Raw genomic sequence first — 24,749 nt, forward strand, 5'->3', positions numbered from 1 at the left:
TTTAATATTATCTCTTATTTTTCTGGAGTTACTATTGGAAAAAATAAGATAGCAGGATTTGTTTTGCAATGTTGCTACATATTGAGCCAGATTTAGGAAACATGGACCCAAAAAACCTTGTTAGATATGAGGAGTTATGAATCTGAGACCTTCATTTAAGAAAATTGTTTTATTATTTGTGTTCTACCCTATATATGTATCCATGATTGCTGTTTTGCTTTTTTTCTTGCAGATACAGAGGTTAGTGGCAGAGGTAAAATCTCTGCCTTTTTCAGAAGTAAAGACAAGCCATCTGGATAGTCATATGTTAAGGCAAAGTATTATTCTAAAGGGGTTGTCTATGCTTATTAAAACATCTTACTGGAAATATAAAGTCAGGCTTCTAGTCCTGCTACTTTTTAGGGTTCGTTAATTTATATTCCACCTCACTAACCTGCCAAACTCCTCTCTAGATCTTTCTATTCTTCTTCTGTTTGGCTCTTTCCATCACCCCCATTACTTCTGTACTGGTAAACACAAAGCTTCTCCTTCACCCCCAGTCCAACTGTCTCACAACCTGATTCACATTCAGAAACCTAAAGATTACTTCTCCCCTTCCCTCCGGAAAGGAACACTTTCCTCACTGGGAATACCACATCCACCAAATGACCCTAGGTGTTCTTTGGGAGAGCACCGGCTGGCTTCACCCAGAACCACACCAAGGACCACCTTAGCCTTTAGATAGCGTGGCTGGTCACAGGCTGGTCCAAGCCTGTGTGTTCTCCATCTTATCCATTAAGATGGATTTTGATGCCAAGGCCCGTGACCCCCACTCCAAACACAACTGATAGTATCAAGTCCCACACTGATTTTGCAGGTACTTAGTAGAAAAGTAACTGGCATGTACAGCAGTTGCTGTAAATATATATATATACATTCACGTATGTGTGTGTGTGTGTGTGCACGCGCTTGTATACAGGCACAATGTATCAGGAGCAGGAAGATTTTGGAGAAAGCAGGTGTGACTGTCATCAGCCACATGTGCCAGGACCCCAGGGCTGTGTCTCAATTCTTTTGCTACCAGAGATTTAGAGAGGAGAGCAAGTGAACACGTGCGGTTCCAGTCCCCACCTCTCCCCTGGAGATAATGGCACCCAACAAGAGACACTTTCAAATCTAGTTATTTCAGAAAAAAGCCCCAAGTGTTAAACACAGATTGCATGGTATCAGACTGCTAAAAGTTTCCTCTGTGTGCTGTGTCTGTGCAGCATGTGCAGACACACGCAGACATGCATGTGTGTGGGCAGAGACAGGAGGTGAGTGCAAGGGAGCAGCTATTCTCTTCTGCCTCTGTCCTCTGCAGGCAGGTTTCTGGTCACCCAGCACAACCTCCACTATAGCAGTGCCACTGTAAAACCCTGCCCTGAGCCAAATATTCCAACAGTCCAAATTTTCTGATTCTGTGCCAAAGATGCCTCATCCAGAGAAAGAGCTCCCACCTATTTCAGCATTCTGCTTCCACAAAAACACCAGTTCACCCATTTTCAAAATGCACAAAACACTACTTGCAAAATACCCTCTTTGTTTCTATCATATAGCCCCTGACACATTTGTCTATACTTCTGGGGAAAAAAGTCTCTTTCCCCTTATTTCTTTCACCTTCTGTAAGTCTAATCATGTTCCCTATCTTCCTGCCCACATCTCTGCTAAAACATACTGACTAGCAAGCAGGAATACAGATGTCTAACCTTTCTGGTTTCATGTTTTCAAAGATATTTATTCTCATACTAGAGGACAACTATATTAGCATTTTGATTGCATTCTTTGCAGCATTTTACAAACATACAAGCAAGTATCCACAGAACTTATTTCTACCAAAAATACAACTTGGCATATAGAATTGCTGCCATTAGCTAGTTTACAGCGTTCATTTATTAGAGAGGGTAAAGAAAAGATGATGTTAAATGTTGGGGTTTAGTGATGTAGTTGAGTATTGTTTGGACTGGGTCAGTTAGGGCTAGGCTGGTTACCCTGCCTTCTCCCAGCACTTGCAATATGAGTGGTTTTCATTAATTACTTACTTGCACATGTACAAAAAAGTCTTAGTTCTGTAAAACCACCTCGTATATTTTATACATAACTGGTAGTCAGTGTTAAATCAGCTTCTGTTTGTGGTGTTCTAGTGCCAGCAATGCTGTAAAACTGACTATGCCACAGTTTCTTTGGGCTCTTTCAGCAAGTTCGGGTGGAGGGGTTTACTAATTCTGCTCTCCCATGGTTTTGTATTCATGGCAGGCTTGCTCAAGTACGATCTGTTAAAGGCTTGAAATGGATATAAGTTCATCACTTAAGTAATATGCTTAAAATCTATTATTTTGAAATAAAATTATAGCTACATTACCAGCAGCTTTATTTTTGAATGAGCTAACAAATTCCTGAAAAAAGAAAAACAGCCTCCCTTTAATCCAGCTAACAGCAAAATGAACATATTCTGTTACAGAATATTTGACTCTATTTATAACTCCAGTAAAGAAGCAGAGCCAATCAGAGTACAGAACTGAGCTGTCCAGAAGGATCTCTTATTTTTAATGAGCGTATCAAGCATGCTACGAGAAATACACAATTATACCAAACGTTCCACTGGCATCCTATTTGAATACATCTTATTATTCAGCTACTACAGAGCAGTTTGGTTTTATCTCCTATGACCAAGCTCTTACAGCACCTCGGTAACTGACTCGGTCTCCTAGAAAGTAATCCCCAGTCCTGAATAAGCACCTCTGAGCTCTGTCTAGTGGAAGGGTTGACTTAAGCACAGGTTCAATTGCAGGCGTAAAGAGAAATCTCCAGAAAAAGCTTCTAAGCCAGTGGTTAGGTCCTCCAGGCAGAGGAAAGCGTTATGTACCCACTCCAACACCTGGATGAGCACTCTTGCCACTGGAGTATTATACAAAAAGAAAATCACTACTCAACCTGGCTCCTTTTTAGCCGAAAGCGAGAGCTGCCACTGCACAGTAGGATTGGGTTTGATCTCACCAGCATGCTATGGGTGTGCTCCGAGAGCCCCTTCCAGACCAAACAATCCTTAAGAGGCTTAGATGGAAACATCTTGGTGGGGGGGATTATAACTTAAGCAGACATGATGCCTGGAGAGACTTTAAAAGGAGGAGGGCTGCTCCGGGAGTTTAGGAGCCTGCAGACTCAGGTAGCAAGTGAGCAACGGGTTTCAGGGTTACACTGTCTCAACATATGCACTATCTTTTTATCCAAGCCCTTTCTAATTTTCCAGACCAATTTTTATTATTTTTACAAGTTTTAAATGAACATGTGTTTCTAACACAACAGCAAAAAAAGCTGTTTCCATCAACAACAGAAAATAATTTCCATAGTGCAAGTTTAGCAGCTGACTACAATCTTTGGTTTTACTACTGCTGTATGGGGGGTGGGGGTGGGGAAGACATTATTCACATTTGCACCAGCACAGAAAAATAAAGCCTGTAAGAGAATACTTTTTCATCCCCCAAATTCTTGCCACCACAGATAAAACTGTTGATATTTGTTATAGTTAGTATACTTATTAAAAGCAGTAATATACCTACACTCCAAACAGTACATTTATATTTGGGGCTTTTTTAAAAATAAATAAATAAATAAATACTCATCAGTCTCTTATTGCACAAGATATACTCTTTTCATAGACTTTAGTTCAAAACCTATAATTGTTCATAGCACCCCAAAATAATTGGCATCACACAAAATTGTATTCTAGTAGTCCTTAAGTGTTTTAAACCAAGTTCTGGGCTGCATCTTAATAAGACAAGCATGAAAATAAGCCACAAGAACAAAAATATCCTGTGCTAGAGGGATTGTATTGGAGGGCTACAACCACCTAGCCATTGGCATCCTCCAGCTCAGCTGGCTTGGTAAAGATCCCTCCTTATCGGTACTGCGAGGAGAGTCTGGACAACTCTAAGAATAAAGCCTCCATTGGCAGCAGCACAGCTATGCTCTACACACTGCAATACTGAGAACTGCAGCTCTTATAACTGAGAGCCTGGGCATCACAAGATGTTCAAGCAAGAGCAGCTCCTGAACATACAGGACTTACATCAGAATTAGGGGAAAACAAAAAAGAAGGTGGGATAAATGCTTTGGGGAGCATTTAAAGAACAGGATTTGTGAGAACATCTTTCATATTTCACCAAGAAAAAGGCCCTCTCCAAAGAACTGCTGGAAAGTACAACTTGTAAAAGGTGAGGATGAAAAACAACAACAGCAAGTCATCTGAATACAGGGGGAGAAAAGAAGAATCAAGTTTATCTTAGATTCAGATCAGTCCCCCCTCCCTATATAAGTATTTCATAACTATTTGGAAATACTTTTTATAAATTAACTCTTATATTTGGCTTTAAAATGGGTCTATTTAAAAGTGACTGCCAAGCAAGAGGTTGATATGAATGGGTCTCCACTCAGTGACATGAAAATCTGAAAGAAATAACTCCCCCAGCTCTTTCGCTGTCTGCACCATACATTATAGTCCAATAGCGTAGCAGGTGCCCGTCTGTAGCACACCACTCCAAAGTGACCTGAAGGTAACAGGGGAGGCCTCCATTAAAACAAAGACAACACCTCTGCTCCCGTGAACAGTAATAGCCAGGAAAAATCTGTAGCAGGTGTGGATCACACACCTGTACCCCAGGAGCGCTGAGAAAAGTAGCATTTGTATTTTCCTTTTTTCACTTTAACCAACCAAATCCTACATTCTTTAGAACTTCATTTTTCAAAATGCCAGCTTCCCCCATCCTCCCCCAATAAGAAACAGTTCATCATTTTACAGTACCTTCTTCTTAGCAAGGCAAGAGCTCTGTTCAGTGTTGAATCACACTGAACACAACACCTTTGAAAGTTGTTTGACTTACCACAATTCTTGAATAGTTTTCTTTCATGGTGAGCCAAAAGCCACACTTTTGGACCAAGTTTCTAGCTATTCGCACGCTCTCAGGTACTAAATTGCACAATTTTGCTGCTTTTGGCTTACAAATGGAACAGCAACAGCAAGGCAGGCACCTCCATCACCGAGTCATCTGTCACTCTGTGTACCACACTAACTCTTTTTGGTATTAAGTTATGAGCAGGAAGGGACTGTATAAACAAAGTCTGACAAGTGGTGGAGGGAGGGGGAAGTCCACCCAGTTTGTATTGACAGTTTCTCCTCATTTCCTCTTTTTGTCAGCAGATTTTATAATATATAATCTTGCAGCAGCCAGAGAAGTTTTATTGATGAAAGCTATACCTCTAATCAATTTGCCCTAAATTGGTATTTTCAACTTACTACTTTGTCTATTGAAAATTTCTAAACCCATCACATTTCAGAATTTAAAAGTTGGGACCTACGAAAAACACATCACAGGGTTCAAAAGGGATGCTCCTGTGGCACCAAGAAAAACTGGATGGGCCTTGGAGGCGGGGAGGGGAGGAGGTAGGTGGGGAATCATACATTTGAGATTCCAAGAGCTTAGATGAAATCAAATCTCCTCTTTCCCATTCTCATGCTTTTTTTTCTCCCCTCTCCCTCTGTATGTAGCATATTTAGCATCTGTTAAAAATTTGCTACAATCAAGGAGGAAAAAAAAAATCTTTTTGCATCTTTTTAGCTATCTTTCGTATTTACAGCTCAATAATTAGTTTCAAAACAACAACAAAAAAGATTTAAAGGTAGGGATAAGTATAATTTCAGGGCCAGTGGCTTTCAAAAAAGAAAACCACCCCCATCTTTTCTTGATTTGCATGGTAAACAGTGTATCTCTCATACATACATGATATACTTTTACAAGTTAGAGTAAGAGATCCAGAAACACCTTGAAGGAAAACAAATAATTGTTCTCTCTGAGAACATGTAAGCCATGTGTAAAAGCAAGTCTCCTGCATGCAACAGAAAAAAAAATGAGTGACACCTCACCAGAATGAACAGATAACAGAATACAGATAAAAATTTCTTCCCCTGGAGATCAACCAGAGGCAAGTACATTAGAAACCTATTTGTTTCTTTTTCTTTTTTTGCTAATAACAAAGACTTTTTTTTATTCCAATGGTTGCTTACTGTTAAAAATGCAAAAGAAATTAATACAAAAGGGACCAGAGCTACTGACTTAGTCTTGTAAGCACCCCAACTACAAAGCCATAATCATATTTGCTCTTCCATTCTTTCCATCTGGCCACTTTCATCTTTCATTCTCTTCTGCTCAGTAGTAGGAGAAGAGAGGAAAATCCCTTCTTTACCCTATGGACTGATGGTTACTGGTACTCCCCTAGGAGATGCACATTTAAACCGTCTCAGTTTGAAGCCAGCTCTCCCCTTCCGATCAAAGTCCTTTAACTGCTGTGCTGTTCAAAGTAGGTTAGGCCCCTACTTCCACTCCACAACACAATTGTGGAAGATATCAAGTTATCATTCTGTGATGGCCACACTTTGAATGTGGTCATCAGCTTGGGTCCCTGAAGGAGATCCACGTGATATTCTGCCCGTTTCTAAATTCCACCTGGAAGTCCATAAATACATATGCAAAACTGTGGTGATCTCTTGCAATTATGAATCTGGGCACCCAGAGTTATCTCAGTTATTTTCTGAAGGCAGGTTTTGGGGGCATTTCTGGTTTATTGGTTGGAGTGTTGTTGGGGGGACACTTCTTGGGGGAGGTTGAGATTTTTGTGTATTATCATCATCATCATCTCTATTCTTTTCTCATCTGGAAATCTACCTGCTTTTGTTTCATTTCTCAGGTTATTCCAGCTCATTTGGGAGCACTTTCTGAAGCTGAAGTCTCAATTCCTTTCTCAGAACTTCATCCACTTTGGTATACTACAGGAATATACAGCATCACAGACCCACAGGCAAATGCAACCTACACCAGGCTGCCTATTTGCGTTACCTATGTCTCCCCCACAGCGAAAGCAGGCCACAGCCACGCTGGCAGCAAACGTAACATGAGCAAACATTTCTGTAACACACAACTGTGAGTTAAGAGGTTTAGATATATCGTTATGAAGACCATTATGATAAGCAAACCTACATTCCGTTCTCTAAATAGGACTGATAACAGTACATAGATCACCAGATATATATTAGATGATTATACATACATGCTCCCCCAACACATGTTATTTCTTTTAGAGTAATTGGTAAATACAACAGTGAAGAAATATTTGAGCTGGGAATTTTAGTAGAAGGTTTAGAAAGCAACACAGCATTAATTTAGGAAAAATAACCTGTGAAACAATCCCCACTCCTTACTTCCCATCCTAACAGCACCGGGTACACAACCACTGCAATGCAGAGGGCAGACTGGACACACACCCTCTCTGCAATTACTTTTCCAATGGCTGAAACACAGACAACAGTCTGAAGTCAAAGCCTGAACTATGACTCTTGATTAAAACCTCAGTGGTTTAATTAATCTCCCAGATCCATATATCTTGACAACAGAGAAGTAGTAATATCTCTCCACATCCTTATTTCTCTCAGACATGCCCATGGTACTTGGGAGATGGAGATTCACGTTCCATAATCCCATTGCATCCATGCTGGTCTTCCTTAAATTTGTTAACTTTTGTATACTGCAAAATTGTGTATTGCGAAAAGTGTCTATTAATTACATTCACAGCACATCAGAAATCTTGGTGAAAGTCACACCTACATTCAGCATAACATCCTTCCAAAAAATGACGAAGAGGACCCAGCTTCACAAACATTTAATGAAGGTTTTCCGACAGCTTGGTGGAAGACTTCCAAAACAGCTCTCGTGCCAAATGCTTTCAACTCAGCTCAAGTCAGGAGGACTTAAAGGGCCCTCGTAATAATGCCAAGACCAACACACCAGAAAGCATGTAATTGTTTTGTTAGCAGGGATAATTACCAGAAGGAACTGGAGTTTGGTGTTTCTCTGCATAGCCCTTTCGATATTAAGCTTTCCTGTCAACTTTTCTTCTCTCTGAATAACATCACTGTTAAGCAGATGGCCTTTGCTACAACATTAGAAGAGATCTAGACCTAAATAGCATTTCAGCAAGGCCAAAGAACTTTGGTAACAACAGTAATTTACTAAAATGTAAATGATAATTTACTAAATTTACTAAAATGATAAATTTTCTGTGACCCAAAAGAAAGAAATTAAATTCAAACTGTACCATAGTGTGTATATATATCGTAGTAAAATTTGTCTGAGATATAATATGCTTAATACATGACATAAAAGCAAAAAAGGCAACAGCAGAAATGCCAAAATCCTCAACAAATATGTTTGAAAATCCTCAGAGCTAAATTATCAAATTAAGAGAATTTAAAACCTAAAGAAACTGAGAATTCTAATGAAATGTTGTATTATCTTTTTATACACTAGCATAGAGCACCTTCTTTCTTCATTCTGTCAACCTGCAAAAGCTTCATCAAATTCCACTTAGAGAATAAATAACCAGTTTCACAAGTTCTTGATGTTTGCAAGGATAATCATCAGTTATCAGACAGTTTAAAACGTGATCTCTTAACCTGAGAGATAGACAAACATTAACTTTGAATCAATCAGTCTTTCTTCTTCTTTGACTCCTCCTAAGTTTATGTTTTATCTATAAGACATCCCTTTCCTTACCCAAGAACTCCTGAAGTTTTACCAAAATCCATATCCAAGATTTAAATCTGTGCCTAGAACTCACCTGTGACTTCCTAGTATGGTTTGCTTACGGGGTTTTAATTCACATTTAGGTAACAGATTAAAAAGTAAACAGGAGGAAGACATCTTAGGTGTTTTTAATGACATTAACTACTAAAACGTCTTGAGCAGATCCTTGCAGCAGAGGCTTTGGAGATGAGCTCAAACCTAGTGAAATTAATTGGAGGAGTCGATAGGCATACTGGCAAGAGACATCTAGCTGGTGTAGTTTGCTTTGATTTTCAAAAAACATTTTGCGGTCTTTCACCGAGGCCTTTTAAAGAAATTAAGCTGTCATAGAATTAGAAGGAACATATACACATGGATAAAGAAATGTGTAACAAAGGAAATATGGTAAGAGCATACAGTCAGCCTTTAAATTGGAGGGATGTCTCACATGTGGTTCTGCATTGATATTTGTGTTGTTTCACAGAACCAGGAATCAGAAAAGGAGATGAAATGAGGGTGGTGGCAAGTTATTCATGGTAACTAATAAATTATTCCAGGTAAGAAAGACGATGGTCTGCAACAAAGGAGAGTTCACAAAACTGAGTAACTTGGTAAAAGAAGGGCAGACAAAATTAAATATGAATAAATGTTAAGTGATGTATATAAAGATATTGATATTTTATTTATATAGAAGAGGGATCTAAATTGATTATTACTATTCATGATTGAGATTTGGATTTATAATTGTTGTGGTTTAACCCTAGTCAGTAACTAAGTACCATACAGCTGCTTGCTCACCCTCCCACCCTGCCCCAGTGGGATGGGCGAGAGAATTGGAAAAAAAAAAAGGTAAAACCTGTGGGTTGAAATAAAGTTGGTTAAAGAGGAGGGCAGTGGAAGAGAAAATAACAATAACAGTAATGATAAAAGAATATACAAAGCAAGCGATGCAAAACGCAATCGCTCACCACGCACTGACCAATGCCCAGCCCATTCATTTCTATGACGACAGGCTAAGAGAATTGTGGTTGTTCAGCCTGGAGAAAGAGAAGGCTGTGGGGAGATGTTACTGTGGCCTTTCAGTACTTAAAAGGGGACTATAGGAAAGATGGGGCAACCTCTTTAGCAAGGCCTGTTGTGACAGGACAAGGGGTAAGGGTTTTAAACTAAAGGAGGGTAGATTTAGACTGGATATTAGGAAAAAAAGTTTTACGATGAGGGTGGTGAAACACTGGCACAGGTTGCCCAGAGAGGTGGCAGATGCCCCGTCCCTGGAAACATTCAAGGTCAGGCTGGACGGGGCTCTGAGCAGCCTGGTGAAGTTGAAGATGTCCCTGCTCACTGCAGGGGGTTGGACTAGATGGCCTCTAAAGGTCCCTTCCAACCTAAACTGTTCTGTGATTCTATGATTCTAATCACCTTCCTGTTTGGTTAGGTGGTGTGCCATGGGGAGGTGATGCAAAAACACATCCTCACCCTCTCTGAAGCACTGATTTAGCCAACTTCAAGAGATTTAATGTTTCAGGTAAAAATACTAGTACTTTACAGTTACATTTAATGTTTTGTCACAAAGCCCCATGTAGGTAAATGAGCACATAATGTTTGGTTTATTAGATAGTTAATTTTTTTCTAGCAATGCTTGGTACTACAAACCAAACCAAAGATTGCGTCCAGCATTAAGTACATATTTCCTGCTACCTTCAATGCTTTGTAAGCATTTAACATGCCATAAAACTTGGTCATGCATTGAAAACCCCAAATAACTCAAACTGCAAATGCTAAAGTAACCCATGGCTGAATTCGTTCAGTTACCTAGGTTTGCAAGAGTCCACAAGAAAGCAGAGCTATTTGTAAATATGTGTAAATAGGTGTTTGTTTGTGAAAGACTGACATTTCTTGACATTTGGGGTGTTTTTCTGGTTTGGTTTTTTTTTAAACCCAGAATAATTAAGTCCATAAGAAACAGGAAAAGTTGCCTAAAATTTGTTTTAAAACTTACTGAAGTTTCACTGGTGTAAGGGACAAAAAAAAAAACAAACAAACACAAAACCAAAAACCAAAACAAAACCCAGACTAATCAGAGGCATTTGCTTTCTTTCCCAAGTACTTTTTATAAGGAAGCTGTAACATATGCCAGGTACCTTTAGCTGAAAATCAAAATGCTTTTCACTTATCTTTCTAAAAATGCTGGTCATTGCTTAGGTCTTCATTTCCATTTGTGCAAGGAGCCTGGGTGCCAATAAAGAAAACAATACCATATGTCAAAATAAAGCTTTAGAGAAGAGAGGTGGGGTGGGTGGGGGAATCCATCATTAAGTTCAGTTGTGTAGAGATTTTTCTCACACCTAATTGGATAATTATGAACATATCTGTGACTGGCCAACAAACAGACAAAGAAACACATCTTAGGCAAACTCTTAAAGACAGCGGTAATTTTTAATTGACTCTGTTGGTGCCAGAATTTGCCAAAATTTCAAACAGTTCATCCAAAAAGAAGTGAAGCACAGAGGGGTGCGTGCTTTCTTAGAATATAATTCAAGCTGAATATTCTTTTTTTTCCAAGCTGTAGACTATGAGAGACAGCAATATTTGCAAAATCATGTAGCTATTCCAAACGTAAAATCGGATAATTAGTTTTCAGTATCTCATTTTGATAGCTCATTTATGAAAGTCAATATGCTTTTAGCTGCTAAATATTTTGGTTTTCTTCACTGGATGTAGCTTTAAAGTATCATGCAGTTTAAGAAAAAAAAAAGGGGGGGGGAAGAGAGTTCACTCAATGCATTTAATTTCCCTAAGTTTGAGAGCGTAAGGCCATGTTGCAACATCTGTAATACAGCAGCAAACCCCAGTGAAAGACTTTATAGCAGGTGAAGGGGATTTCTTGTTTTAAAGCAAAACTAATGTCACTCATTGGCCCTGAATGCTCATACCCACGTACTCCTGAGCACTGGGAGGCATGTCCCCACCTGCCCTGGCTGGAAGCCAGGCGCCCAGATGCTCTTACCCAAAACAGCCCATCCAGGTCCATCCCTTGGATGCCGAAGAGGATGAGGGTGCCGGCGCCAAGCCCTGCTTACTGCCAATGCCCACAGGTCTAGAGGACCCTCTCCGGCCCCTGTCGGAGCCCGCTGGGATGACCCTCCTTCCTAAGGGCCATCAGGATTTTCTTGCTGCCTCCCTCCTGGGCATCCAGAAAAGTGGCATGAGGCACGTGCAATGCTCAGGACTTACTGACTGGCTCACGTGGGTGCTGACAGCTTCTGCCACTCTGACAGCTCTTCTTGGGGTCTGATCCTCCTGCGGCTGCCACACCTGCCCAGAACCACCGTCCCTGTCCTAGCACTCCTATTAGTGCTCTCTGCAAGACAGGGTCTTGAAATAATCTAATGTAAACTGAAGGGTAAGCATTGACACCTATTTCACCCATCCCTGTTATCCAACTAATGCTTACTATCATCTGGAAACAGCTACGTTTATAGATAAATAGCCTTGATCTAATTGCTACATCTGTTCCCATTTCATTTGCAAGCTCAAATGTGCACTTTAAAAAGTGTATTTAAATATCACACTCCAGCTCTTCTTCTCCTTCTGGAAGCACACAAAACCCCCAGTAGTCCTTTTGTTTGTGTACACAGTTTCAACTATTGCTGCTTTTTTTTCCCCCACATACTTTTACATATACGCACACCTAAAGGACTGGCAATGGCTTTAGTTTAATAGCCTTCTGATCCAACTTGATGTCTAGAGTACGTACTGAAAAGCTTTTCTTTCCTTCCAGAGGTAATTTACATTAGATGAAAGAGCAGTATCATTTCATAAAAATCCAAAGAAGTTGTCTTACTGACTTCAGAACATGCTGTATAGCCAATAGGGATCGGTATCTATGCTGCAGAGTGCTCCCAAGCCCCAGCATGTGTGCTGGCCATTTCTCAGCTCCTCGTCAGAACACGTCCTGGACATGCACCAGCTCTCCTTTTCTGGAAGGGCAACCACATGTGAATGATGGAAAGGAATCACAAAATGCATAAGTAAGGTCCTTGCTCAAAATGATCAATGTACGATGACATAGACTGCACTGTGGCATGCATCTACCCTGAAGTCTTGGTGCCTTGGACTCTCCAAGACAACATTCATCATGTTGTACTGCTGTGCAACTGCTGTACTGAGCATACAACAGATCCAGCAAAACATGACAAACAGAAGATGCACAGTTCAACTGTTACGCAGAAGCTTGGGTGACCATCTGATTATTTTTGCTTTTGTATTGCCACTATAGCAAAGTGTCAGCCTTAGGGAAATAAATTCTGATTTCATATTATGATCTTATTGGCACCTCTAAATTTCAGTGATGCCTAAGAAAACCCAACAGTCACAGGAAAGACATGTTCCTAAAAGGAGAGTTTGTCTTTTGAAATGGTTTATGCTATCCCTTAACATTACCCCAGTTGCTCTGTGGTTACCAAAAAGACCCAAAACCGTAGTCTTAATTGCTATGCAGTCCTCTTCAGGCACAGGAAGGCAGGATTCAAGATGTTTTTTGTTCTACAAGTGTTCAACTATGTTATATCTACCTGCAAGAACAATGCATTGGGAAATAATTTGTTTCCTCCATTTACCTTCTGATGCACCCTCATCACAGAAGTTTTCACGTTTTACTTCCCTTGAACAAGAAGTATATCCCTTTAAATGTTTTTTCTTTTTATCTGCTCACCATTTTGTCATAGATGGTAAATAACTGCATCATCTGCCTTCTCCTGCTTCAACTTATATTTACAGCATCAATAGGAGACTAGAAAGACCAATAGCATCCACATCTCTGCAAAATGAATGTGTACACTGGTACACAGAGCATGTTTCAGCTGTGTAACTTTACCATTCTACTCTCTATTCTCAGATGTTGACAGTTTTATTTAGTTCTAACCATTTATATTTACAAAGGGATCAGAAGAAAAACAACTTCCAGGGGAGCAAGCATTCCAGTCAAGTACCTGAGGCTCCCCCCCCCCCACGCACTTGTACTGAAATTACACAGCCAAAATCTCTTAAGAGTTAGAAGACTGGTTTTGTTTGGAGGCTGTTTGTTCTTTGTCACTTTGCTAAAAACATCAGCTTAAAAGTAGGGTAGTGGGGCTGCCCAGAGGGTCACTTTGCAGGGGACACTAGACTTGTGTTTCTGCCCTGTGGAAGTTAGGCAAAACAGTCAATCTTTGGCAAAAAGCATCTTTTAAACAGATAGGCATTATTATTTTTATTTTTTTTTTAAAAAGGCAGCTCTTTCATTTTCTAAATGACTTAACTCAAAGCTAGTGCCTTTGAACTGTTAATTAAGAGATTGTGCCTTTCTCATCCGTCATACAATGACGCAGAGAGACCTGTGTTCAAACTTCTAGGCAGCTTTTCCACAATATTGTTGAAAAGTGGGTTTTAAAGACAGATGCAGTTTAGTTTATTTACATTTACAGGCAACACCGGATGGATATCTATCCAAATGATCTTGCAGCTCTCCAGTTAAGGGGCTCCATGAGCTTCCAGAGTAGGTTGTTCCTGCTCAGAAAACTTACTGACAGTGCCATATTTGTCTCTTACTATGTTTTCAGTCTTTATTTCTGCCAAGGACAATTTCTCTCTGCAGTCTTTCATCAATTAATTTGAAAACTTCATTACATAACATTCCTCTTGTGATATCCTCTTACAAAAACTATACCTATAAAATTCTTTGAGCCCTGGTTATTGTTCATTTGGTTGGGTTTTGTTGAATGATTAAGACTTGTATTTTTCTCTAATTCACTACTACTATCAGTTCTCCATTTTCCAAGATTTACAAACCCCTTATTGTTCTGTTCAGCCCACATTTCCTTCCAGCTTCCCATTCTTAAACATTTTTTCCCCCCCAAGTAAGACAGAAGCAGATCTACAGATCTCCATTACCGATTTTTTCCTCACTTCTGAAACAACGGGCATCTTTTAAGAACTTGGTGGACTGCAGGAGCTGCTCTATTGCTTATAGAAAATAGATTGAGATAATTAAAATAACATTTTAAAATTAAAAGGTAGAGCTAAAGCATGGCTGTTGTTGGGAGCACCTGTGTTTGTGTCTCATGCATCTTGAGAAGTATTTGTGTGTAGTTCCCAGATATTTTCCATGATGCATTAAAGCCTCCATGACCTAATTTACTAACACAGTGTTTCGGAAGCAACTGGTAAAAATAATGTTGCTAAAGTGATTTTTATAATTTGTTCTAGTACTAAGGACCTCGTTCATATTTTCTTTTGTTATGAATGGTATCAATCTGTTATTGCTTTCCTCAAAAGCTAGGTAAGAAGTACTATATTCCACAGTATCTCAGTTCTTTCTGAATAAGAGAGACCACACAGAGTGTGTAGGATGCCTGAGTACAATAACAGATTTTTTGGGGTAAGTGTTCTTTTCCAAAAATACTTCATTTCAGTGATTTCGCTTCCTGATACATGGGTCTTATTATAGTCTTTTCTACTACGATACTTCTTCATTTTTTAAAAAACTGTATTGTTTCTGGAGAATTAATAAAATATTGCAGGATGTGCCATATACTCGCAATCACTGAATATACAACTAAGGAAATTTAAGTACTGTGCAGTGTCTGGTACCCCACAAATTTCCCTCCCCACCCCAAGCACCACACAGCTTTATCAAAGAGCTCAGGTTACAGAGCTCTTTGAAAAGTACATATAATTCATATGATTCTGATTACCCTGACAGTATCAAGAAACAGTTCTGGAGAGTCTGCTATTGCTTAAAGGAATGTCAACAATTTTGTCTCATGGGAGGAGACTGTTTAGGACTAAGCACTGAAAACAAAACCAAAAAGCAAAAGACACTGAAGGAACCTTATAAAACATGCAATAAACTCGTTGGACCAAACCAAGATGAGGTTTGAGTTTGGCTAGTTCTACATCGCTTATGCATTACTGAAAAAACAAAGCCTAAGCAATTGTCAGAAATATATTTGATTGACTTTTGTACACATTACTTAGCTGGAATTGTGAGGAGACACAAATAATGGAATTATTAGCCTCCTTCATACCCAGACACCAACATAAATGAAGCAAATCAAAACCAGCCCAATGTCATACAAATGGCAAAGAAGGATCTTCTAGTTCATAATTGGAAATATCTGTAGAAATAGAATGGAGGAGAAAGATTTCGCATCAGTAACAGTGGATTTGCCAAATCGGTATTTTTCAGCCTGACAACAGAACAGTTACTAAATATTTTAGCCAATGTACAGTAATTCTTCATAAACAATCTTTGACTTCTGCCAATACATATGTACAGAGGTGTATGTGTTCACACACATATTCAGCTATAAGTACTTGTAAGTTACATTGATATTTGCCCATTTAGTTTTTGACTGCAGCTGGTATTTCAGAATACAAATTGGTTTTATATAAATTCATGAACAGTCACTCTACCAAATCAGCTCCGTCTACTGTATTCACAAGTAATTTTAGTGATTATCCAGTAAATATGTTACTGCTCAAACCCCAAAAAGCAACAGGGAACCAGGATTGGATCACAATAAGAAATAGGTGTGCCAGGTGACAGACACATTTTGAAGAGCAGGTTGTCTCAGTGTCGCTCACTTTTGATATTCAACCAACCCTGTTCCTCCCGATTACGCAGTGCCAGCTGCCAACTGTCACTAACCTGAGTGGCAAACCACTTACTGTGTAATTAATGGAAGTTGTCTGTTTAATTGTGGCAAAGATCGATTTGAAACACTTGCAGGGAATGTTGAAAGTTAAGATGTACTGGGAGGATTTCTTCTTGTTAGGTATACTGATTTGATGGCATCATCAAGCTACATCCAGGGAACAAAGGTCCCAGTTGACAGCACCGGTTCCTTGAACAAGGTATGATCAAGTGAGACGACACGCTGCTAGGTGTTCGGTTGCCCTCCACACACACCTCAACCCCCTTTCCTTCAAGGAGTAGGAGGTCAGGTTTGCTGATAGCAAAATCCACATAGCCACACTGATTTTACTTGACTGATTATCTAGCCTGAATTTCTGTGAAAGACCATTCTTTCCAAACCACTACTAACATAGACTATTTTATGCTGTTGGCAAAGCATTTTGCCCAAGAACTTCAGAAACACAACAAAAGATATTTTTGCAAGTTCTGATATATTTTCATAATTGAGAAATGTCAAATATGAAAAGCAGAACTGTAGTAGTAGCTAAAAAGTAAGATTTTCAGGCATTTCTCTGTCTTTTCCTTGACTAAAAATAACATCATATTAGAAAACTGTACTTGAGTACCATTCCTCTTCTGAGTGCCTGCTCAAGGCGGCAGATAAATCAACGCCAGCAGGTCATGTCTGGTGTGAACTAGACTAGTTTAGCTACTGTTCTACATTCTCTGCAATTCTAAGCCTTCCAGGTTTCATACAGAACACATTTCTTCCTGAGAGAATAGACTAAAGAGCTAGTTAAAGGGCAACACTATTTAAGGCGGCTAGATGAATTCCTAGAGCATTTTGTGTGTGTTGGCATGTTTCATTTGTGTTTGATGATCAGTTACATTTACATACCTGGAACAATTTTGCCACAAATCCACCCTAAGCAGTAGTTTGTACATGAGTATACTCTAAAATTGCATGCCTCGGTGTTTCAAATATAAATCTCATTTGCTAACACAAGGATCATGTTCATTAGAATGTAATTACAGGATGATACACCCCTCCTCAGAGGAACGACACAAACTGTTGTTTCCTGTCTTCATTTTACTATACCAGAGTAAGAGAAATGCTGAAGTTTCTCAAACACATCTGTTACACTCATTAAGTCTGGGAAAACTATCTTCTGGGCATGCAAAGTTTAGGAAGGAAGAGATATGCCAGAAGTAGCATGGGCAATGTGTAAAGATGAAAGATGACATAATTGACAAGCACATGGGTAGAAGGCTTGAATGGACAGAGGTAACATCAAACAGTTATACACAGCTTGGCATTTCCCTGGACTACTTTGCTGGTAGACCAAAGGACAGAAAAAAAAATTCAGTGGTCTTCCGGTTGGAGAGTTGTGCAATATACCGATACTAATGTTGGTGGAGAAAGAGCAAGAAAGAGCACCAGGTCCATATACAGAAATAGCACGAGAGGGAAATGCTAAAGGTTTGTTCACCCTTGTATCAGTCAGGTGCTAGAAGGACTCAGAGTAGGAGTGTGGGATGAAACACTGTAGGTTTTGAGGCAACAGAAACACTATTACTAGAAATTGTTGTGACTTGTATAGGAGTTCAAAAGAGCTTTTTGGGAAAGTAATGAAATAAAAGAACAGGCACAGGCTTGGTTATTCCTTTTATATGCTATTGTTAGATTTCTTACTCTATCACTAAAGCAATTATCACATGCAAGCTATCACAAGTGGAAAGAAAGAAGGAATATCCAGTTAGATGAATTAATGATGTTTAGAAGTAGATAAACTCTCCCCCCATGCTACTGGAAGTGTTATTTTACACCACTGTTATATCAGTTTCTTCATTTCTTGTCTTTCCCCTCAATCAATTTCAAACCTGTCACTTAGAAGTGTGTAAATCTTTTTACAGAAACAAAATCTGTCTGGCTTGTGTCCTGGTTAAGTTGCTCATTTGCACAGCATACTGTTTCAAACATGACTTATTAGCAAAATACATGCTTTAATGACTTGCCTTGCCTCTAAATTTATAAGCCCGGGTTGACAAAGGCTTTTTTCTGTGTCAGTGTTTTCTGGATCTTACTGCCTTGTATGTGTAGAACAGTGGGCATTAATCAATATTGTTCACTTAGGTACACAGACTCCCAGTTGTCCCAGCATTGGGGCAGGTGGTGGCTTTTTAGCATCAGCCTTAACTGCCTGCTGCATAACAGCACCCGAGATGAGCCGGGACTCGTGTCACCCCCCAAGTCCTTGCATTCACAGCAAATAACATGATATATCAAGGTGGCACAAGACAGATGGACACACAATTCTGAAAGGTACAGAAGTGGGTAAAAGTCAGACCCTGTTCTCCATGCACTGGGGGTGTGTGCTCTGTAATTCTAGTTCAAACCATGCCTTTTTATCTTCAATCCAGAGTTGTGGAAGCAGAGGGTAAAGCTCCCCCCCCACCAACCCCGTCTCATATGCTGGGATGAACTTAATACTAAACCTGCTTTCTCTGCACTGTATGAGCAGCTCTCTAAACCGTATCAGCATTTTGCATGCACTGTAAACTCGGGAAACAGAAAAATAAATTAATTTAAAATGTGCTGCAGTTTGTGCCAGTGTTGTTAGTGTCACCCTGAAAGAATTCCCACCCTTGACGCACACTTCAAGTATTTACAGTTTATCTGTGAGACTCAAGATTTTCATTACTCAGAAAGCATTGTTTCTTTACAAATGCATAGAAATCCAAACTTTCCCAGTTATTTTGTTACTACAGTAGATGTGAAAACCAAGGATGACTGGTCTGAAGTTAAATTTAAGGTCAGTTTGCCATTTTGTGCATAGGGGTAGAACCAGGTGAGCAATGCTGAATACAACAATAAAAAAAAAAAAAAAAGGTTTTTTTTGCTTTACAATTTGCAATTCAATCATTTTCCACTTAGTCAAAGAAAAACTGCAGAGTTTCATCACTGGACTAGTATTACGGTGGTTACTGGTCAAGCACTGACACAGGGTCTATTTTGAAACCTGCAATACGGTATAGAAGCCTTTCTGAAAACTGATGAACGGCAGCTCAGACATATAACCCAAGTTCCAGAAAATATAAGCAGTGAAATATAAACAAACAATCCCCTCCAAAATGTACAGTCATCAACCATAAGACTGCCCAGGGGACTCAGATAAGTGGAAGCCACCTCAAACAGCTTTAAGTTTTCCTCGCAGTTATTATACCACCAGACTCTAATCTGTCAGCAAGGGATCATTAAAGCTCCACCAACCTTCCCCTTCTTCTTTTCCCCACTCACAGGCACAAAACAAATCCTCTAGTGGGTTTTGCTTTTCAGAATTTCCCATTCTCTAAAAATAAGCAAACCGACCAACCACAGTAGCAAAAGTGTAATTAAATACACAAGATGGTACTAAAAATTTTTGTTAAAAGGAATGAGGTCTAAGAAGTCATACACACTAAACCCTGTCAGTAAACTATGGATGATCCTACTGTTATGTTTCCTAGAACTTGCAATATTTTTTTAGTGTTTCTCCTAGCCATAATGGAACATGAAAATATTAGAATATAAAAATACTGAATATGACTATTAAGGTTTCCTACTGAGTCTCAAAACAGAAAGATGTCCAGAAAAGAAAAAAATAATAATAAAACACTGTTTAGAGGTTAAAGACTTATAATTCCAAAATGGACTAACAGTTACCATTAGCATTTATAGTCTTCTAATAATCAACAGGAAGGGACTCACTGCTGGAACCACAAAAACCTACAGTATTTAAACCATTACACTTATATGCGGTAATTATTTTGTATAACCAAACTTTGCTCATTTGTAAATAGGAAAGCAGTAGAGAAAGATGAATGGCGGGCTCGTTTCTGCTTCTTATTAGAGTCTTTTTTTGTGGCAATGTGTCAAAGGCAAAGAAACTAAAATCCAGTAGATATGGGTCTCCAGGGAGCACAAGTCGTCAGGGATTTTCTGATGAAAGTTTTTTTTCCATAAAAATTAGATTGCCTGAAGGAATGTATGAACCAGTTTAGATGAGAAGACCATTTCTAGCTCAAAGAGGGAAAAGGGGAAAAAAAGCCCATTTTCTTACGTCCAAATAAGTAAAATCTGTAAAAATTAGAGCACTTATCTGGAACACAGAACACCTCACCCAACTTCCTTCCAGAAATCTGTCCTAGCCAATGAGCTGCAAAATAAGCTTGATTGTTTTTTGAGGGAAATAGAACTAAAATAAAGAGCAGAGAAGAAAATAAGAGTCATTTAAGAAAACTAGCTGCCTGGTGGTCATTGTGCTCACCTTAGACGTGAAAAATGAAGCCTACGGTCCACCTAATCAAGTTAGAGTCAGCCCTTTAAAGTTCAAGCATGTACCCTGCTAGCTATCCTGATAAAAATAAGAGCTGGTCTCTTGCTTTTCAAGAAAAATTTCCAATTTCCTCAGTGCATAACAACAACAGCGAAGTCTTGAAAAGCATCAGCAGACACGAGCACCTAAAGGCCTGCTTTTCCACGGTCACTGATACAAATACCCAGTGTGAGGCCAATCATACCAGTGACAGCACAAGTCCTACAAAACATACTTACAATTCACATTAGAATGGAGATCTGGCTACAGACTTTAAGGTTGATTTTGTGCAAGGCATATCCACTGTTGCTGTCATTTTGGGCAGGGAGGAACGGACTAAGGCACCAGGGTAAGTATCTGCTGTTCAGAGAACCCCACCACCCACCCCACATGTGCCCCCCTGGCTTCCCCTACAGAATCCAAGGTCCATTAAAAAACCTGATTTCACTACCCCCAGGTGCTTTTTTGCTTTTCTTTCATTAAGTGCAGAAGACCAACACATGGAGATGCTTTAAAACATGACAGTCCTGATTTCATTCTCCCCACCTGTATTAGGCCAAACTGCTGAAGGCCAAGCTATGGCCACCTCTGCATTGGCGTAATCGGAGAGCAACATCAGGGTAGTGACTGGAGATGCTCTGAACTTAAACAAGCTCAGCCAAAGTCAGACTATCATCCTATTTCCTTAACTAGTCTAATGAGGATATAGTATTCAATTTGGAAAGTATATTTTTAATAAACATATGCTGAGGTGCGTTACATTCTTCTTGAAAAAACTTCAGATGTATGATTACACTTTGCAGATCTGTGAAACAAGAACAGATATGCCTCATCTTTGAAATGGTGTTACATAAAGCTTCTTTCCTCTCCAGATCAGCACAAACCAGAAGATTAAAAGCATTTCTGAAATGAACAGAGTTGTGTACAAAGCTGTCATTTCTATAGCCAGTATCATGTTAAACCTCACCCAGTGAAATAACTAGCCTGGGTTGTTGGGTTTTTTTTTTTTTGTGTGTGTAAGTGTGTGTGTGTGTGTGTGTGTAGCATTTGTTGTGGTTTTTTTTTTAAAAACACTTTCATATGGAACAGCTTATTTGAAAGAGAGCATAAGGAGTTGACGATATTAAAGTGGCCTCTTCGAGCTGCACCAAATAAAGTGAGCTAGGCCTCACATAGCTTGCAACTGTTAAGAGATTTCAATGTTTGTGAAAAGACAGAATGAATAAATGACGACAATGATTCAGAATTAATTGCAACTTGGTGACAGATATACACGACATGCCTTATGTACAGCACCAATGTGGGCAGAGTGGACCCTCTTCCTTGTTGTACCCTATAAATGAGATTTACTCTTGTGCATACACTTTCCAAAATCTTCAGAACAAAACATCCAGCAGAGCAGTTTTTAATTTAACAGACAAAGTATTTTGTATAAGTTTTCTTCTCTTTTGACTCTACCCCCAACAGCTCAACCAACCGGAAGACAAAAGCATCAAAAATTCCCTTTATTAGAGTGCTTGCTGGCATGAAGTAAATTGTCACGCTTAATGACAAAATCCATAGGGAACCAAAATCACTACATGGGAGAAATCCCTGTACAAAGAAACTTTAGCTGAAGACCAAAGCAGCTCATGTTACCCTACTTATTAAATTACCAATGTCAAAATCCTTAAAATGCGTCAGCACAGTGGTACATTATACACATTTCCTTGCAAGGGCTTCATCAAGCTGAGTTTCTCCCACACTGGAACAGTACTTTGGTATGGTTTATCATCTTTTTAAAGGATGTATATATTGATGAAGTGGAGCATTTCAACATCCAGAGTCTTTAGTTTTATGTTTATGTTTCATCAGATTAAAGTTGGAACTGAAATGCACATAATGAGATTATTTACTTTAAGTCATGATATTTTAATAAGAATATTTTACAATTCTTAAGACTGTTGTGTGTGTGGACCATTAATTTTGGGAAAAAATGCTTAGATGTGATCCATTTCAGAGTTTCTCCTTCATTTTCCTCAGGACTGGATGTGTACAATATCTTCAACAACAGGTTGTGTATCGAGAGTGTGAGAGAAGATGCAATAACATTCACTTAAATGGAATTTCATCTTTGTTCGTTACTTTTTTTTTTCAATTATAATCCCTTTAAAAAGCAAACAAACAAACCAACCAAAACATATTTTCCTCCCCTTTTAGTATCTTACTCCGAAATGATCTGATTCATTACTATTTCCGACTCTAGGTAAAATCCTTGCCAAACATTGAAGGGAATAATGAAATTACTCTTTCTAAAATGTCCTTTTCTCATGCTTTAAATTCTTTTGGCATTTATAAGCATATAGAAGTCCTTCATTATCCACCATACAATAGTAGGAATATTCTGAAATACTTTTAATAAAATGTACCAGGTTAAACTGAAGAGGAGCATTTTGAAAGAGAAGTTTGGATTTGCAGTTCTATGGGTAAAGCAGATGCACAAGTAGCAGGACTAAGGGAAGACTTTGATCTCACCTACCTTTCATGTATAATTGACAGTTGTAATTTGGACTCAGGGATGATAGAAAGGCAGCTGAGAAATTCTTTGAGATGCCTGTGTACAGAGAAGCAACATATGTTTGATACAAGCTGAAAGGAAAATACAAAGCCCGAAGAATCAGCATTGCCAAGTGCAAGTGCTACACAGCACAGCAGTCATACATGAAAGAGGTACAGACCTCATACAGACCTCACCAGTGCAACCATCCTCTGGTCAGACTCTAGGTTAGTATGTTCACCCATGCTAGGTAATAGTAATGTAAATATTTACAGAGGGTAGAGATAGAGTGCAGAGAGAGGGTACAGCGGAAGACGACTATATCCAGGGTAATACCAACTCAATAACTTAACATTCATTCTTGGTTGTGTTTTTTCCAAAGGTATGCCAAAATGGCAGCATAATAAGGATCTTTGCCCTTTTGCCCCCTCCGCATCAGCCTCCCCACGTACACGAGCCCACTCCTGCCTAACCCACCCCTCCAAAACAATGCAGAAGCAGCATGGCAGCTTGGCTGGCCTTTGATCTGTCAGGAAACAGACTGTAGTGACAGTAGTGTGGGAGGCAAAGTTTTAGGTACAAGTGAGATATTTACAGAGTTGAGCCTTTTCTCATCCTCTGTCAAGACTGAAGAAAAAAAAAAAAAGAGGTGGTGTCAGTCATTTAAGGGAGGAGTTAAGAGCTCACCTGAAACAACACTAGCACATTGAAGTTTTGGTGAAAGGGGCTGAAACTAAACTCTCACATGCCTTTGAATAAATAGGATTCTAAGGAGAACTGAGGAAAACAGTTTAAAATTCATTTACATGAAGGCAAGTTAACACTGTAATTAAGTTTTAGAGCGAGCACAGACACAACATTCCCACAATGGAATCACTTCAGTATATCAAAGATAGCATGAATCAGGACTTCACAACACAGATGGCTCTAATTTGCTGCTTTTCTCTATTTGCATAGTTTTTGGTCTGACAATACAGATCTTTAATGCAAAAGTTATTCCTATTATGGTTAATTTCTGTTAATCCACACTGTTGATCTGTACTGTTTTTCAAGTATCATTTTAGGTAAGTAAATATTGTAATCTGGTTGACAGCCAGCCGAACATTGGCCAGCAGTGTGCCCAGGTGGCCAAGAAGGCCAACAGCATCCTGGCTTGTATCAGCAATAGTGTGGCCAGCAGGAGCAGGGCAGTGATCATGCCCCTGTACTTGGCACTGGTGAGGCCGCACCTCGAATATTGTGTTCAATTTTGGGCCCCTCACTACAAGAAGGACATTGAGGTGCTGGAGCGTGTCCAGAGACGGGCAATGAAGCTGGTGAAGGGTCTGGAGAACAGGTCTCATGAGGAGAGATTGAGGGAACTGGGGTTTAGCCTGGAGAAGATGAGGCTGAGGGGAAACCTTATTGCTCTCTACAACTATCTGAAAGGAGGTTGTAGTGAGGTGGGTGTTGGACTCTTCTCCCACATCACCAGCGATAGAACAAGAGGAAACAGCTTCAAGCTGCATCAGGGGAGGTTTAGATTAGATATTAGGAAAAATTTCTTCACT

Source organism: Phalacrocorax carbo, chromosome 4 (assembly GCF_963921805.1).
Source record: "Phalacrocorax carbo chromosome 4, bPhaCar2.1, whole genome shotgun sequence".
In the NCBI taxonomy this organism is placed as follows: Eukaryota; Metazoa; Chordata; class Aves; order Suliformes; family Phalacrocoracidae; genus Phalacrocorax; species Phalacrocorax carbo.